Here is an 18,636-nt window from a genome sequence, read left to right as displayed (position 1 = left end):
AACACACTTATTTGGGATTTTTGATGGGATTTCTTTTAATTGATTGGGGTGAAGAGTTCAGAGCTAAGTTGGAGGACTGGCTTTTCAGCTCTGAGCTAGAAGACACTGGGGCCTGACATGGACTGAGGTTATCTGATGATGGCTATTCCTGCCTCCTCTTAAACAGCTGACCAGAGAGCATTCGGCACCCAGGATTATTCTCTGCTCCCTGGAGGAATGAATAAATATGCTGTCTTGGTCACCCAAGAAATAATGTCAAATTTCTGGGGCTTTCCTATTTTAACTTTTCCCACTGCCTGGAGGGTTTTTAGTTTTCTTTTTTTTTGTTGTTTCTCTCTTTTTTTTGTCTGTTGGTCTCTCACTCTTTCTCTCTTTTCCTCCCTCCCTCCTTCCTTTTCTCCCTCCCTTTTCCCCTCCCTCTCTCCCTTCCTTCTACATACTTCATTATTCTAGGTTTAAAAACATTTAGGACAATAAGAGATTTTGAATTATAATGCTCTTCAGCGTCTAATGGACAGTGATTTTATGTATTCTGATCAGGGGTACTTTCTGTCTATTTCTTATTCATTGAACTAAGATACACTAATAAAAGCAATAGTTACCACTGGGAGAACTTACTTAGTGATGGATACCAGGCACCATTCTTTCAGGAACTATAAGGCACTACATTCTTTCAATCAACCAATGTTTATTGAGGATCCAGCAGTTTTCAGGCACAATCATGGAACATTGGGGATTCAGCAGTAACCAAGGCCAAGTCCCTGTCTTCATGGAACTTACATTGTAGTTGGAAACATGGACAATTAGCAAGTAAACAAATATTTAACATATTTTCTGGTTATCTAACTATATCTTCAAAACAACCTCACAGGGCAGGTATTATAAGCCCATTTTGCACATGCAGAAATACTGAGCTGCAGATAGTGACATCATCTGTCCAAAGTCAGTCAGATGAAAAATTAGAACTCAACCCAGCCCATGGTCTTTCTAGTACCTAATATAAACCAAAATTCCCAAAGAGGTACAGAAAAAAGACTTTATTCAGGTGAAACAGTTGCAAAGCAGAGAAATGAAGCCTCTGGTGGAAACTCAAAGTGCATTCCCCCAAGACAAAGGGGAGCCCACCTTCTATAGAGCAAGTTCCTGCCCAAGTTCCCAATTGGTCCAAATTTGTGCAAATAAGGTCTCCAAATTCATATCGTTCTGATTGGTCTGAATTGTGCTGTTGATTGATTGGTATCATGGGTTTTAATTGGTTGTTATAGAACAGTTCTGCTTGGTATAGATGCAAATGAAGATGTAATTGTGCAGTTCTGATTGGGAGGGGCAGGTGTCAGTCTATTGGGCAAAAGATGAAACCAAGGCTTCCCTGCAGTGGCTGATGCAGACAGTGTAACCCAGGAGCCATAGTGCATGAAGTCAAGAGTTCAGTCTGAGGTTTTCCCCCGTATACAGAGTGCATGAGGAGCCCCTGGCAGCAAATGGCTGCTAGACTTTGATTATTCCTAAAATTTGGGACCTTGGTTGACAATGGGAAGTCCATCTCCTCAGATAAATTCCTTGTCCAGTTAGCATCAAATGAATCTTCCTTCTCAGGGTCCACACTAATAAGACTTTTTATTATGAGCCCAGAAGCAGATAAACCGTGAAGCTATAAAGCTTAAACTTCAGGGCCCCTCACTTGCATGAACCCTTTCAAAATTCACTTTTTACCTAATGTTTAATTTTTTTCTTAATGAGGGACGACCATATTTTAGAAGCCTCAGGCCTCATAAAACTTGGACTGTTCCTCACTGATATAAGGATTCAGGGATGATTCTAAGTTCCCTCAAGAACTCAGAAGCCTGTGGAGGAGATGGACATGAAAACAAATCATGGTAATAGAGATAAGAGCTATAACGAAGGTGTTATAGCCGAATTGTGGCTCCTTTCCCCAAATTCACATATTGAAGCCCCAGCCTTCAATGTGACTGTATTTGGAGACATAGAGGGGCCTTTAGGGAGGCAATTAAGGTTAATGAGGTCATGAGGATGAGATTCTAATCCCATAGGATTGGTGTCCTTATAAAAAGAAGAGACACCAGAGAGCTTCCTCACCATGCCCACATAAAGGAAAGAAAGGCCATCTGAGGACATGGGGAGAAGACAGCTGTCCATAAGTCAGAAGGAGAGCTCTCACCAGAAACCAGAGCTCTCACTGACACCTTGAACTTGAACTTCTAGCCTCCAGAACTGTGAGAAAATAAATTTTTGTTGTTGAAGCCAACCAATCTGTGGTATTTTGTTACAGTAGTCTGAGCAGACCAGCACAGGAGGGATGTCTAAGGCTGATGGATTTGAGGGTGGGAAGCATCCCAGGCATAGGAAACAGCCCAAATAAGGTGGAGAGACTTTAGAGAGCACAGTAGATCTGTGGAACTATGAATAGTACTTGTGCGCTCTTGTGGAATATGAAGGCAGAGATGAGCAATGACAGGTGATTGAGGGAACACACAAAAGGTGTGGTATGCCATGTGAAAGAGTTTGGGTTTTATCTGATAGGTGTGAGAGTGCCTCCGGTTTGTCAAAACCATCGTGGTGGCAGCACAGACGAGAAAGATAGATGGGAGGGAGAGAGACTAGTTAGACAACTAATGCAATAGCCCAGGGGTGTGGCTCTGAAGTCAGTGGGGGTGCAGAGAGAAGTGTGCTTCAGAACTGGAATGACAGAATGGGAGAGACTGAGGGAGGAGCTAGAATCACACTTGGGTTTCCCTTTAGGTGTCTGAGTGGATGTGTTTGGAATATTTTGATTATGTCTAAAGTGACTTGAATATATCCATAGATTTAATTTACTTATGAGGAAAAGGTTTTGGAATTTTCATATTTCAAAGGAGTAACAGGCAGATGTGTGTAATGGTTGTAGATTTGCAGGTCTGGTCAACTGCCTGCTCTGCCTTTGGGAATCAGAAGAGCGGGGACACAGTGGCTAGAAGGCATGGGGAAAGATCTGCAGGCAGCTTCATTACCAACATTATACTTCTTCATAAGATGCTGGTTTTGCCTCCTACTCCCCACCCCTTTTTTTTAAACCTGAAACTTGGGCCAGGGAGTTTACAATGTCTTGGAGGGAGCTGAGGTTGAACTTGGTAACTTTGTCAAACTTGGGTTGGGACAAAAAATATTGCATTTTGGCCTAAGTCTTGGTTCTGACACAACGTGTGGGATGACTTTTGGTGGATCCCATCTCCTCCAAAGGGTGGCTGGCCTTACCTTCTCAGAAATAAACCACTTGGATTAATCTTGGATTAATAATCTTTAGCTTCCCTTTTGACGCTAATATTCTATGCATCAATGTTTAACCAACTTATGTTAGGAAATCAAGCGTTGGGGGAAGATTAAAGTCTTATTTCCAAGGACAATGCCTAATTCAGTTCAGAAATGACAAGCTTTAACTCCTGTGTCATTTCCTGTCAGCCTGGACTTACAGACTCATAGAGGACTCTGGAGAAAAGACGATCTTTGAAAGCCACCTAGTCCAGCTTCTTTATCCTACACTTGAAGAAACTGAGAAACAGGAAGAGTATTGTCCAATAGCCAGTTAACAGCAGATCCAGGACTTGAACCCAAATCTCTGGACTGGGACCACAAGGGGCATATAACCACCAGGTTTTTCACTCCATGACTTAGTAGACCCTTATGTGAGTGGTACCCCTGGAATTATGTAAGGCAGAAGTTCTGTTCCTAATCTCCATCTCAGCGCTCCTCTCACTCTATGTATCTAGTTGTCCCCCCCCCCCCCCAATACCTGGCACCCTCTCTTCTTCCTTTTTACCTGCCTGGTGGAATTCTGTTCATCCTTTAAATTCACCGCTGTGATCCCCTTTCTTCCCTTTGTACACGCCTTTATGGCTATGTACATACTTAACGCATTATATGAAAATTGGTATCTTATCTGCCTACAGTTGACCCGATGGACCATGGATTGTTTACCTCTGTGCTTCTAACTCCTAGCTGAGGTGCTTAGTTAATGTCCATGGAAAGAATAAATACAACAGATAATGACAGAAGGAATGTAAACTCAGGTCTTGTGGAGAACAGAGGCTCAAACAGAAAGGCTTAGGAAGCCATGTCCCGTAAGGTGCATATAAGACTAGGGTTTTTCTCTCATCTGGTTATTTCTTAGACCTACAGGTCATCAGCCTCATTAAAGACAGCTCCCCTAAGCTGTAAGCAGGAAATGCCTTGGTATCAGGCCCGATGGCCCATATTGAAGACATAATCCTTTGGCTCATGACTCACCAATGGATTCCAGAAGGCTCAGTGTGGGTGGCCTTCCACAATCAATCAATGGCTGGGCTTCCTGGCTTGTGATTGGATCCCTTTCCTGCCACCCAAGCTTATAGGTCTCTCAGATGCAGCTTGTATGGAGACCTCTGGCCAGGAGGCTTGCTCAGATTCTAACCACCCACCAGGAGACACAGGGAAGCATCCATAAAAGCTAGCTTTTATGACCACTTACACCCCCTTGAGCATGGTCATTATGATTATTTAACATTTATGAGACATCCTCAGTGCAGTAGAGGTGAGGAAAGGCAGTTTGGTAGCCTCAACACAAACGGATGTTTCTATATAATCCCACAAAGGTGCTGCCTCCCACCCAGATTATTTAATTTGCAACTATGTTCAGGAGCTATACAGCCAGGGCAAAATAATATATTTTGTATAACATTAACCCACTGGGCATTTTCAGAAGCATCTCAGTTAACCAAAACCCAACAAAGAAGAACCTTCAATTGACCAGATTTTGATTTTTGCACTTTTAATGATTTGTTCTCTGGTGATGCTGATGTGCAAAGTCCTTCACTTATTCTTTTTCATTCAATAAAACATACTGGCTTCTGACTTTATGCCAGATCCTGTGTCTGGTATTGGCAATTATAGAGATAAATAAGACAGCCTATACTCCCAGACAACCCAATCTTGTGGAGAAAATAAGCATTGGGACAAAAAATATAGTATTACAGGTGATGGGTTAGAGCCAGGTTTACAGAAGAGTGGAGGCCCAGAGAAGGGCGTGGTCAGCTCACTCCACTGGGTGCGGGCAGGTTAGGGAGGCTTTGCCAGAGAAAAAGCTCAGGACGGTATTTGATTGATGATGGGGTGGGTGGATGTGGGTGGAAGTGGACCTGAAAGGTAGAGGGAATGACTGAGCAAAAGTGTGGGAGGGTGCAATGGCATGAAATATTCAGGGAACCCTAAGTTATGCAGACAGGCTGGAACCGACGGTGCAAGAGGTTGAGGTGGGAAATACAGGCAAGGGCTAGATTATAAATGAGACCTTGCCCATCATTTAAGAAGTGTGGCCATGGCTGCTGCCTTTGGAAACACTGGTCACTCTTCTTGGAATGCACTCCTCCCTTGGTTTGGGTGATGTCACACTCTGATGGAGCAGGGCCTTCCTCTCTGGTAACTCCCCTCTGTCATTTGCATGCAGTAGTCTTTCCCTTCCCACCCTGTAATGCCAATATTCTTCAATGTTCCTTCTATAGTTTTTCTCATTCTAGACCCTTCTTTGAGGAATTTTCCCAGTGCAGTGGTTCTCCAAATCATATCTCTCATCCTGATAAGTTCTTTCCTGACTCCAGATGTGTACATAGATCCAACTGCCTAGTGGAAGTCTCTAGTTGATGGGGGCAACCATCTGCTCCCTAACCCTTCATTTATTCTATATTTACTATGCTTATGAAAAGCATCAATATCCAGTTACTCGTTGTATCCTCAAACCTGGAATTACTCTAGACTCCTTGCTTTCCTTCATAAGTCACATCAAGTCCATCAACTATTTATTCATTCATTCATCATTCATTTAGTTCTTACTTTTTTCCAGGGCCTTGATAATGTAGAGATACATAGAACAGAGCCCTGGCCCTTGAGTAGCTCACAGTCAAGTGAGAAGAAAGGCACATGAACATGTGCCTATCACTCTGGGCACACAATGTAGTAAGACTGCTTTGGGAGCATGGAGAAGGCACACACCCCAGGGGCAGGGCTGGGACGGGGTGAGGGAGATCTGACAAAACTTCTGGAGTAGCTGATACCTGTGCCCACCTCAAAGAACGAGTAGCAATTAGGCAGGGCAGTGGGGGTGGGGGTGGGAGGTGGCGAGGGAAGGGAAGCGGTCCAGGAGAAGGGAATAACGCGAGGAAATGAATGGAGATGATAAACAGTGTGATGTGGTTAGAGCTACAAGCAGTTCAAGCTGCTGGAAAGAAAAGTATAAGGCAGAAGCGGTAGACGAGATGTGACTGGGTTATGCAGGGCCTCATCTTTTCTGATGAAGAGTTTAGACGTATCTCAAGGGAAATTGGGATGCAACAGTTGGAGCAGAGGACTGGCCTGCGCAGAAAGATCACACCACCGGGTAGGGTGGGTTGGCAGGGGGAGGGAGGGGCTGCTGCAGCGAGAGGGCCGGGAGGGAGGCAATGAGGCCTGACCTAGGGCAGGTGCTCCAGGAAGCAAGAGGAAGTGAAAGGAGGGAGGCATTTCTCAAGTAGAGTCAGCTGCCTTTACTCATCATTTGAATATGGGAATGATAGATACAGAGAAAAAAGTAAGACACTGTTCTGTAAGGTTGAGAGATGTTTTTCATATGGGGGACTGGGGCTGACTGCAGCTCCTGGATCTGAGCTTGAGCTCTCTGGGTTGAATCCCTTCCCTCGACTTGGGTACTCAGGACAGAGCAGAGGGCGGTTTTGCAACTTGGACAGCTAGGATTGAAGTCACGGCAATTCTCAGTCGGAGAGGAGGCCTCTGTAAGCTTTGCTGACGCACAGTCTGCTGGCTTCGGCAGGACTCCTGCTCCCGCTAGCAATGCTGGGCTATCAGATACAAAACAACCCCCATCCACACCAGGAAGGGTATGCAGAGCCTTGAATTCTGTCCACCCTTGTCTTCGTTCCATCCACCTCCATGTGTTTCTCATTAGAGGCTGATGGAAGGGCTGCTATGGTTGGTGGATTTATCAAAACCCTGTCCTCCCTCAGCTCAACCCTCTAGGAAAGCTGATGGCATTAAAGTGGGGGGCTTTGAAGGAGAAAGTGCAGTTCTCAGGAAACATGGATTTAAGGGTTATGTCTAGATAATGGTTTTCTTTTTTCTTCCTTTGTTTGGTTTGCTCTTTGTTTATTTTGCTTTAAAGGGCAGGTGTTTCCTGTTGTCTTTGGACAGAGCAGCATCTCTCTGGTATTTCTTTGGAGCAAGTGAACTGAGACCAGCCTGGGGGCGAGGATGCTGAGCCTGGAGCTGCCAGCACTGAGCTGCTTCATACTCATCTGCAAGAATTTGGACTAGAGGAAGTGCAAGTCCTCTCAGGCCTGAGGATCTAAGGTGTGATTCTGAGGGTCAGTTAGCTGTGGAGGCAGCACCATGAATGGAAAAGGCAGTGGCTCAGAAGGCCTTGCTCTTCTCGCCAACTGTGAGGTCCTAGGCCATTCAATTAACCTCCTTGATTCAAATGAAGACAATTATCCTGTTTTTATACTTTCAGACTGTTGTGAGGATCAAAAGGAAATGTCAAAGTGTGATTTGTAAAATGCTAAGCACTCCCAAGGAACTTGGGCCTAACTACTGACAGCCTAGACAGCTACTTCACCAATTCAGGCCAGTTGAATAGTGGCCTAGAACATGGTCCCTGTCAACAGCCAGGATGACCTCATCTCAACTAATTACATGCAATAACCCTATTTCCAAACAAGATCACAGTTCTGGGGCACCAGGCGTTAGGACTTCAAGATAATAGTTTGGGGTTGGGGGAATACAGTTCAGCTCGTAAAAGATGCCTACTTTCTAGTCAAAATGTATTTTGTTGAGTGAAGGAATGAATGGATAAAGGCATACAAGCAAGAATTAGCATGGTGCCTGTGGGACTCTGGGTTCTCTGGGATTTTCTGAGCTTCAAGAGTCAGGCAGGGAGAGGTGAGGCCTGACGCTCAAGAGCTATGTATAGCTCCTCCTTAGCACATGGGAAGCACTCAATCCGAGGTAACTGCTATGATATTAATTTCTACTGGTTTTTGAGGGGACACATGACTGTCTCTGTGGAGATGCAGTCCTGCTCCTGGATGACTCAGTGCACAGCACAGCAGAGCTGATCGTCAGCAAATTGGGCCGACACCATCCTGTTTACCAAGGACCACATGGCCGCCAGCTTACTCAGCAGCAGAGGCCAGCATCTCGCACCAGGCCCTCTAACCTGGTCATCTTTCCTTACATCTCAACAATAGGCCGCCTCTGCCCTCTGATAAGCAGCTCATCATTCATGAGCTGAGATCAGGGACTGGCTGACGAGGGTTCTGGAACATTTCCTTTAGGGTCATAACCGCTGAGACACAACTTCTGATTAATCAACGTTTGTGATACAGCACGGGCAAGGTAGCAGAACATAAATAGCAAAGGAAACCAAGATTAATGTGGAAACGTCCCTCAGCTATCAGGATAGGAAGTTGCGAAGGAGCCAAGAGGGCTCCTTGGAGAATGAGCTGAAGTCAGAGGGAGATAACCTCCTAGAGGAATGGAAAGGCTCTGGCGGTGCCCACCTGACACGAATCCATCCTCTGACGCTTAGTTGCCGTGGGAATGGGGTAAGTCACGCTCGCGCTGTGAATCTGTTTCCTCGGCCCAAGGTGGGGGGAGGTTGTGAAAATGAGAGAGAACGCATAGAGTTTAAGATAGAGGCTGGTGTTTTGCAAGAGCTCAATACAAATTGAGTGCCCACAATGGGTGAGGCATTTTTCCGAACGGTTTAACCCCACGATCATAAAACTCATTTTGCAGTTGAGAAAACTGAGGTTCAGAGGTTGAAGTGAATGCCCAACATCACACAGCTACCAAGTCGTGGAGCTAAGATTCAGACTCAGGCATCCTATCAAGAGCCTGTGTTTGAACTATTATGCTATGTAACTGTTGGCATAATTATAATAGATGTTAATGTTCTTTAACTCTAAAGTGAGAACTTAGGGCATTTTTAACCAAGAAAACTGGAAGAAAAAGAAATAAAAGTTATTAAACAATTCCCAGGTGCTGGGTGATAGAATACTCATATTATTTCAATTAATCCTCATATACAGCCTGGAAAAGATGTATTATTGCCTGAATTTTAGAAATAAGGAAACCATGATTCAGAAATATCACCCAGCTAAGATTCAAACCCAAGTCTGCCTGCTTCCAAAGCCCATGTTCTTCCCATCACACCCACGGCCTCTAGGAAATTCACTCAAGGTTATGTAGAAGGGGCTGTGTGACATCCACAGACCTGTCCCTAGGGGTGACTAAGCAAGCACCAGGGCTTTTCCCGAATTGTGTCAGAGCTGACAGTTAGGTAAGGAGGACCATTAACCAGTTCACAAGACACTGGGTCCAAAATGAGTTAACAAATCAGACTCCCACAGGAGATTAAGAGGGCAATAGGAAAAATACTCCTGGGGTTTGCTGCCCATGAAGTGCAGAGGAAACATCCTTGAATTAGGAAGATGGATAGGAGAGCCTTTATTCAAAACTGGCTAGAGGGAAGGAAGGAAGCCATCAGCCTAATTTTAGAAAGCCTCAGACTCTGAGGCTCCTTAGGTACAAGACAAGGAACTCGGGTAAGGATTACTTGTCAGTTATCGTCCCTGGCCTCCAGAGGGGTGGTTGGGGGTGATTCAGCTTGGAGGCATCCCCTAGTGGGGCAGAAAATGATGGGCTTTGAATTCTGATAGACCTAGTGTTGAACTGCATTTGGTCAAGTAACTTATTTCATCTCTCTGAGGCTTGGCTTCCTCGTCTATAAAATGGGATGATAGTATCTGCCTGACAGTTTTTGTTAAGGATTAAATGAGAAAAGGTAGAAAGGACTTGATAAGTTTCCCGGCGATTGCTAAGCAGCCATTTCATGTTCACTGAATAAATCTCATGGGGAGATAAAATGTTTGTAAAAGGAAGAATCCGTTGAATCACCATGAGAATGTCGGCAGTAGGTTCTAATTTCTTGAGATCAGAAAAGAAGTTCCAGGTTCCCTGTGTCTGGGTGTTCCCTTATTCAATGTCTTCTCCACTTTGAAGGCTCTAAGAATGCTTGATACAGGGAGAGAGATGGGGTCCTGCTGCCATCAGTTAATTAAATTGATAACACAATTTGTGCATTGTCATTGATACGTATTGCCAAATTGTCTCTAAAAAATTATTCCAAGCCCTACTTCTTTAAATAGAATTAAAAAAATATATGGTGAGATATTTCATACATGCAGAGCACAAAGGATATCTAAGACACACCTACATCCCTTAAAGCCAGTGGGTGAATCTGCAGGACTCTTTCAGTCTCCAGTGATCGATACTCTCCCCTACCCCCCAAACAGTGTATTGGTTCATACAATTTAAATATCCCTGGATAGAACTTGCTGAAGGGGGAAGCTCAAGTGATGTCAGCAGGACCCCATCTCTTTTCCTTTCTCAGGCCTCCTTCGTGCTGGCTTCACTCTCAGTTTCCACATGGTAGAAAGATGCCGACCAGCACCTCCAGGACTACATTCCCCATGTTCACATCCAACAGAAAAAAAACAGCACATCTTCCTAGTAGCTCCCACACAAGATCTGGATCCCCTCTGATTAGATTAACTGAGCACTGTGCCAATCCTGAACATATCTAGCTCCCACTATGGATTTGCCATCTGGAACCTATCAAACCCTGCTAATGCTTATTTATATTTTCTGCCTGTATCGGAATAACAAACTCCAGGGTTAACTACCTTTTTGGTAATGCGGTCCCTGGCGGAGGACAGTACAGAGGTAACCAACATTAACGTTTACTAAGTGCTACACTGCACTTGGGCGCCTTACCTCACTCTCTCTTCCCAAGTCTTCTCGGTACGTATGATGCTGTTTTATAAATGAGAAAATTGGAGGCTTCGAGATGATAAATAACTGGGCTGAGCTCACCCAGCTTGTGTGCGTCGGGGCTGGGATCCAGCCCTAGGCTTGCCTCACTCCACTGTGCAGCCAGGACACGGCCAGGCCACATGGCCTCTCTTGCAACAGGCATGTGTTTACCTCACAAGGCTGTTGTAAATGTAACGTGAAAACACTGTATAAACTGAAGTACTTCACAAACATTAGTTCATTGAACTCATCGATATGTCCTAAACTTACCTCCTTCAAGCCCCTAAGGGGAGGGAAGGGGACAGCGTGGTAACCCAGTAATCCTGGAGTAAACAGATTAGGTAAGGGAAGCGGGAGACAAGTTATTCCCTGAACTATTTTTCTTTATTTCGGCAAATATGGCTTTGAAAAGACATCTACATCCTGTTTAGGATTTTAAGAATAATATAAAACACTTTTAGTCATTGTTTGCTCTGGTCAAACAAAGTGCTTGGAAGATGCTACAAAGTGTGGTGGAAAAAAGTAGACTTCAGAGCGGATGAGTTGGTTTTGAGGCTGCCTCTGGCCTCTGCTGGCCCTACCATGTGACTTAGACTTGGCCCAATTGCCTGCTGGCCTCAGTTTCCCCATTGATTCAACATTGGATACAGACCTTTCCCATCTTAAAGCTTTTCATCTGTAGGCTACTTACAGGGTGAAGGTGATTAGGAGGTGATGGTAACCCCAGGCTAACCAGGTGTTGTCTGTGAGAGTCTCAGGAAGAAAGAAAAATATCTCCCATTGGCTGCAGAGCAACATTCTATGAGCTGAGGAGGAGCTGAGGAATGGGACCCTAGGGGTTTTCCTGCCTCTGGAAATATTTGGCCTTGGGTAATCCCCAGCCAAAAACTTCTTGACTCCTGCAAGGAGTTGCTTGGAGTACCTGGCCAAGCTCCAGTTTGGATATGAAGAATATAGGTCATTAGTAAGAGATTTTAATGTCCAGTAAACCGGCTTTCTGGAGGGGAGTGCTCATCCCAGCACAAATGAGCTGTTAGTGAGAAACTCAGTCTATTTCCACGCAGGGGCACATGGAGCTTCAGGAGGGAGGAGGTGCAGTGCTGGGGGTGGGATGAGCACTGGACTGGGAGTCAGGGGTTCTAGTCTGGGTGCTGTCACTGACCTGGGCAAGTCACTCTCTCCTTCTGGGCCTCCTTTCTTCATTTTCAAAATGAGGGGTGGTATTAAATGGCTTGGGGTTTTCCAGCTTAGACAAAAATATGCAGAGATTAAGTAAACAGATATTAGAGCCACACTGCCTGAGTTCTGATGCAGCCTTGCTGCTCACTCTCTTTGTGCCCATAGGTAATTTGTTTAAACTCTCTGCCTCAGTTCTCTCCTCTGTAAAAGGGGAATATTCTTTGGATATGCCACATGGGGTTTTGTGACCATTAATTGTAAAGCAATTCTAATAGCTCCTGGCATAAAGTAGATGCCCTACCAGTAAAGCACATTATTGTGACTATCACCCTCTGGTTAAGAGGGTAGGAGGAGAAGACCTGCCACTGTTGGGACTGTAGGCCTACAAAACTGCAGTGATGTACCAGGCTTCCTATGGCAGTGGGGAGATAACTTTATGCCCAACTCTGTCTGTTGACAACCCTTCAGGAAAAGGTGACTCTTGTCAAGGAAACCCTGTGGGGTCAAAGTATAAGACTCGAAAGCTTCTTGGTGGGGCAGAGGGGAGGGAAAAGAAAGGAGAAAAAGAGGAGGGGGTCTACTCCATCTACAGTCAGAGTGGGCTGAGCTGGGTCAGGCAGACCAGGCTGACTCCGGTTCAAGTCCTGGCTATGCTGCTTACTTGCTGTGGGAGCCCTGAACAGGTATATGGGTTCGTCTGAGCTTCATGTTGCTCTTTTGTGGGATGTGAGCACAGTGCCCAGGCCACAGGTTACCATACTATGGAGCATATGAATGAAATAACACAGTGGCACGTGTGGGCTATACTGGGATTGCTCTACAAGTGTGCCTGGAATCTGAATCAGGAAGACAGAGGACGCAGCCTGTGACAGCACCAGGTCATGTGGATTGTGGTGTGTTTGTATTTGCATGTGCAAAGGTGTAAGGGCATGTTACAGTGCAGGTGGGGGGAGGAAAGGTTTGCTCCTTCCTGAGGTTTCAGAAGGACTTACCTAATGACCTGTCAAAGTCTCTTTAACCTAACCCCCATTGCCCTGGTCCAGGCCCACATCCATCCCACTGGTACATCTGCCACAGTCTCATAACCAGTCTCTCTGACTCCAGTCAAATGCTGTTTCCATTTTCCTTCACATTGTGACCAGGGCCATTCTTCTAAAATGGAGTTGTGATCATGTCCCTACAAAGGCTCCCTGTGGTCCTCAGAATAAGTAAAAATTTCCTGGACAAGGATATCTTCTGAGTGCCCCCTGTAGGTTTACCATCCTGCCCAGGACTGTGACCCATACTGAGTGTGTCAATGGGCCCATTTACATTCATGTTTCCAGTTGGGTTCAGCCAGTGAAGACCCAAGATATGGGAGGGGAGGAGAGTGGTCAGAGCCACTTCCTGCTTCCCTCCTGCCAGGTTCCCTTGGAAGGCTGTGTCCCTCTCCCAAAAGTCACAGCTCCAGTCACAGTCTTCCCTAAACCCCTCCCTCCTCTGGTTCTTCCAGGTTTCAGGATGGTAATGGTGACTATCCTGCAGTAACTGCTCATCCATTATTACTTTCCTACTCCCTGCCCACACTTTGGGTAAACTTTCTTTCTTAAATGTCTCTTGAATCATTTAGGTGAGAATGCCACCCCTCTCCTGCTAAGACTGCGCTTGATACAGTATGCAGAACCTGTGTGCTCTACCCCAGCAGATCTCGCCCCTTGGGTCCTGTGACTCCCTGTCTCCCCACTAGTCACATGCCCCAGCCTATTTCTCACCCCAGAGCTTTCCCACACATGCTTTGGCCAAGAAAAATTTGTTACTCCACACACACTTCTTCCAAGAAGCCTTCCTTGATACCCCCAGGCTCAGTCAGAGCCCCTCTTTGGCTCCAGTGGCTGTTGTACTTCCCCAGTCACAGCATATATCATATTATACTGTGATTGTCTGCTTACTTGTCTTTCTTTCCTACCAGATTGGGACCCCCCTGAAGGCAGGAACTGTATCTTGCCCCTGGAGAGTGAGGTAGTACAGTAGAGAGGCTAAGAACGCAGAGTCTGGGTTCGTATGTCAGCTCTTTGCGTCTGTGTAGACTTAAGCAAGTCACTTACTTTATAGGAACGTCACCCCATCTGCAAAATGGGGATACAGAAATTATCTACCTGCAGGGTTGTGTGAAGATTATGTAAAGACATATAGAACTATGTATTTTTATAATTCCACATATTGACTTCCATATATTAGCTAAATCCACATATGTAAAACTAAGTGTTAATATTAACTGGTATATGTAGTACTTACTTTGACATATATTAACTTAGTTAATATATAGAAGTTAATATGCAGAATCATGAACTGATTTGCTATATGGAAATAGTACCCAGTAAATGTTAGGTATTATGGTTGACTTGTGATGCAAAGTGCATGCTCAATAAATAGAGAATGAATGGATTCTCTTTTACAGGAATATCATTGCACAATACTGGACTTTCCCGTTTACTTTTTACAGCAGGCTTGGGAGGAAGAGGGGTCGATGCTCTATTCCCACTTTACAGATGAGGGACTTGCCCAGGGATCCACACCTGACCCAGCGCTAAGGGGCACGGCAAACCTGGATATTGAGGCCCCGAGCTGGTGCCGTCTCCCTCAGCTGCCACGGGGGTGAGCAGGCCTGAGACTCAGCTCCAGCCACTTCTGCTCTGGGAGACGGGTGGCTGCAGCGTTGGTAGAATCCAGGGGCTTTAGAGGTATTGACTCTGCCACTTTCCCTGAAAGCCTCTGAGTCACCTTTGGGATTTTCCAGACTGTAGGCTTAAGTTCTGAAACCAGGGAGGAGGAGCTGAAGGGAGAACCCCAGGAAGTTCAACGCAGAAGGGAAATGAGCCTCTGATGGTGCAATAAATAGCAGTAATAATCATTTATATACAGCTCGTAAGAACACCCGTCACGTATTCAGTGCTCCCTGGTGGGCAAGCAGTCTTCTACAGCCCTTAGCAGGCTGCCTTTTGAAGCAGTTGCAACACCTGAGCCTTTTGTACCTGGTCCATGGAGATTCTCATTAAGCTCCAGACCCCAGGCCCAGCTCAGCCCCTGACACACCAAAGAAGCCCCACGAATGGTTGTGGGATCACTGGCTAAATCCGTGAACGGATCTAGTCTTCTTGGTCCCCACACAAGTCCACTCTACAGATAAGGAAACTGACGCTCAGAGGGGCTAAATGCCTTGACCAAGGTGACACAGTTTGTAGGAGGGAAGAAAGGGAATTTGATGCAGTTCCTCCGGGAGGCCTCCTGGCTTAATGAAGAGCAGCCAAGACATTCAGGTCGCACTAAGCATGGCTCACATCCCCAACCTATCAGCTACCTTCTGTGTGCTTTTGTGTGACTTACTCAGCCTCTCTGAGCCTCAGGGAGCCATATTGGTGAAATGGGCGCAGTCATGGTAGATATTTTATAGCACTGATGTGAAGATTAACAACGCAGGCAAAGGGACCGACACTGGCACAAAGGGCTCCGTTAGGGTTGGTTATTGTTCTTATTCTCCTTTTTATTGGTATTATTTATAATTATTATGTAAAAGATATACTGTGGAACGGTTACTTTTATTATTGAACATCTGGCTGGTATACAGTTCGACCGCAACAAAGTAGTTCCCTTCCCTCCCAGGGGTGCATCTAGGGCAGCTTCTGCCCTAGGTGGTGGCCCCAGGACTGAGTGTTTGCAAGGGGCTCACGAAGCCCCGAGTCTTGCAGATGCTGGAGGTGTGGACGAGGGTGGAGCAATGGGGGTGACAATCTGGAAGCACACTCACTGCAGGCAGGTGGGCAGAAAATACCGCCCTCCTTCTAGGCAAGCTCAGAATCACTTTACGCAGAGCTCCAGGTCACGCGCACGGGTCAGCTCTGCTTGGGTGAGGTGGCCACAGAGCTCTTTCAGGGACTTCCCAAGGATTTCTTGAAGCTCCTTGCTTCTCCCAGACGCTCCACACCCCAGATCCCCTCCAACCTCTCCCTAGTGACCCACATGAAGTCTTTGGTGTCTTCCGAGATATTTCCCTCTACAAAGACAGCTCAAGGGCCAGCTTCGTAAACAATATCTATTTATAATCCAGCCAGGATCCAGGTCATCTTTCCCACAAGTAAAGACTGTTCTGTTGGGCTTCCGGTATAAACCTGGGAGACCCTCGAGGCCTGTTCATGCTGCAGAAGGGGAAACTGAGGTTGAGAAAAGCAAGAGATTTCCAAATCGCATACCAATTAGTGGCAAAGTTAGGAAGAGGGACGACTTTGGGACTCGGAGAGGGGCCTGAGGGAGTGGGAAGTGAGAACCAGCCTGGGGTGCATCCTGGTTCTACTATTTATTACCTGCCTGTGGCCGTGGGCAAACACTCTGATATTTGAACCTGTTTTCTAACTTATAAAATGGGTTTAATTATATCTTCCTTGAAGGAGCGGTAGAAGATGGAGAATAAGTTGCATAGCGCAGTCCCCTTTCCCTCCTGCCTCCCCTTCCTTCCTGGAATAAACAGGGGCTTTGGAATCAGAAAGTCCTGGGTTCAAATCCTGTGTGAACTTGGGAAAAGTATAACCTTTCCTGGATCTTGTTGTTGGTGTTTTTTCTTTATAAAATGGCAACAGGAATGACAGTTTGGAGAGGTCTTTGAGAAATTCATAGGAGGTGCTTCTAGGCAAAGCGTCCCTTGTTCCTCCCACCCTCCTCCAGGACTCCCTCGCAGCCTCACAGGTTCCTGGTCCCAAGCTAAGGCGGCAGGAGAGTGTGTGTCTGTAAGTCTCTGCCTCCTCCTCAGGCACTCGGCCGCGCAGCCAGTTTTGGGGCAGGCATGGGGTTCAGCCAGCAGAGCTGATGACTCTGGGGACAGTCACACTCCTTTCCAGTCCTCAGGCCACTTCAGGACACAATCTCTAGGGGGCTGGGAGTGGGGGCGTCACACCCAGAGAGGGTCACTGCGGCAACTCGCAAAGTGGGCGTTGGAGACCGGGACACGTAAATCACCCTGAGGAGACAGTCCCTTGGCACTGGTTCCCGGTCAGGAGTAAACATTACGTTATTCAGAGAGACACTTAAGTTTCAAACCACTTCATATTTAATCAGCAATCATGCTCCCTTCCAAAAGCCATTCCAGGAAAAACATCAGTTTAATTTTTGACAAGAAACAAAGCTTTCTGAAAACTTGCGCACACAGCCCAGGCCTCGAGGGACAGACTCACGGCCCTGTTTTGAGCCAGAGGTGGCGCCAACCTAGGACACCGTGGCCGAGACACTGCACATCTGTCTAGTGTTTCAGTTGTCCTGAGGAGTGGTGGTGGAAAGTTCAGGAACAGAGGGGCTGTGGAGACAAACCTGCGCTGGAGTCCCACCTCTTCTTTCCACGACTGTGTGTCCCTTTAGCAGGACATGCAATCCCCGGGGGGCCTCGTGTTCTTTTTTTTAAAAAATATATCTTTACTGATTTCAGAGAGAGGAAGGGAGAGGGAGAGAGAAAAACATCCATGATGAGAGTCATTGATCGGCCGCCTCCTGCACGCTGCCCACTGGGGATCGAGCCAGCGACCCGGGCATGTGCCCTGACTGGGAATCAAGCTGCGGTCTCCTGGATCCTAGATGGATGCTCAACTGCTGAGCCATGCCGGCCCGCCGGCTCCCGTGTTCTTTACAGTCAAATAGTCATAACTATGCCCAACTGAAGGTGTGTGGAGGTTTCGATCAGACCCATATGAAATTTCCCCTTTTGAAGGTCACAGATGGTCCAACACTGGCAATTTTGTATGCTTCAAGCTACTATGTAAAGTGCCTGGCACATTTGAATAGTCCTCGAATTGGGCTAAATATTTACACAGTGAGTCTCGAAACTTAGGAAGCATAAGAAGTGAGGGAGTGAGGAGTGTATGAAAAAGATCTGATTTGGGAGATTGTGGGGCCTGGAAATCTGCATTTGGACGGACTCATACCCTCCACTCCAGGTGATTTTGATGAGGTGGTACTCAGTGCTCAGTTGCATAGGCTTTGAACAAATGACAAGTTCTTCTCCCAACCCTTTGTCTTTTTTGGGGGGGTGGGAGTATCCAGAGGGTTGCAGGATTAGCTTTGTGTGTGTGTGCGTGCATGTGCGTGTAAGACAGATAGAGACAGATAGAGAGAAAGAGAGGGAGAGAAAGACAGAATGGGGGAGAGAGGCTTGTGGATCCCTTCTGATTATACTCCAAACCCTCATCCTAAGCGTTGGGGCTTCTCTTCCCTTTCGAATGATCTATATCCTAAAACCTTACACGGTTCTGAGGTAGGGGTTTGGGCAACACATGTTTTACACTCAGTAATTGCCGCTAATATCCTAATATTCAGAACACAATTTCAGCTATTTTTAAAATGTCCTTAAAAGCTGGAGCAAGAGGAACTAGCCAGTGGAGAAATGTGACTATCAGACCTAGAAACGGGTCGTGAGCTCTCCTGGTCCCATCCCACATCTCAGGGGAGGGGGGCACAGCCCAGGAAGGAGACAGCACCTCCCAAGGTCATGCGATGTGAGCTGGGCAGAGGTGGAACTTGAGCTCAGGTCCTTGAGGGCTAAACCTT

This window comes from Miniopterus natalensis, chromosome 9 (genome assembly GCF_054644295.1).
Source record: "Miniopterus natalensis isolate mMinNat1 chromosome 9, mMinNat1.hap1, whole genome shotgun sequence".
Taxonomy (NCBI): Eukaryota; Metazoa; Chordata; class Mammalia; order Chiroptera; family Miniopteridae; genus Miniopterus; species Miniopterus natalensis.
This window is presented reverse-complemented; position numbering follows the sequence as displayed.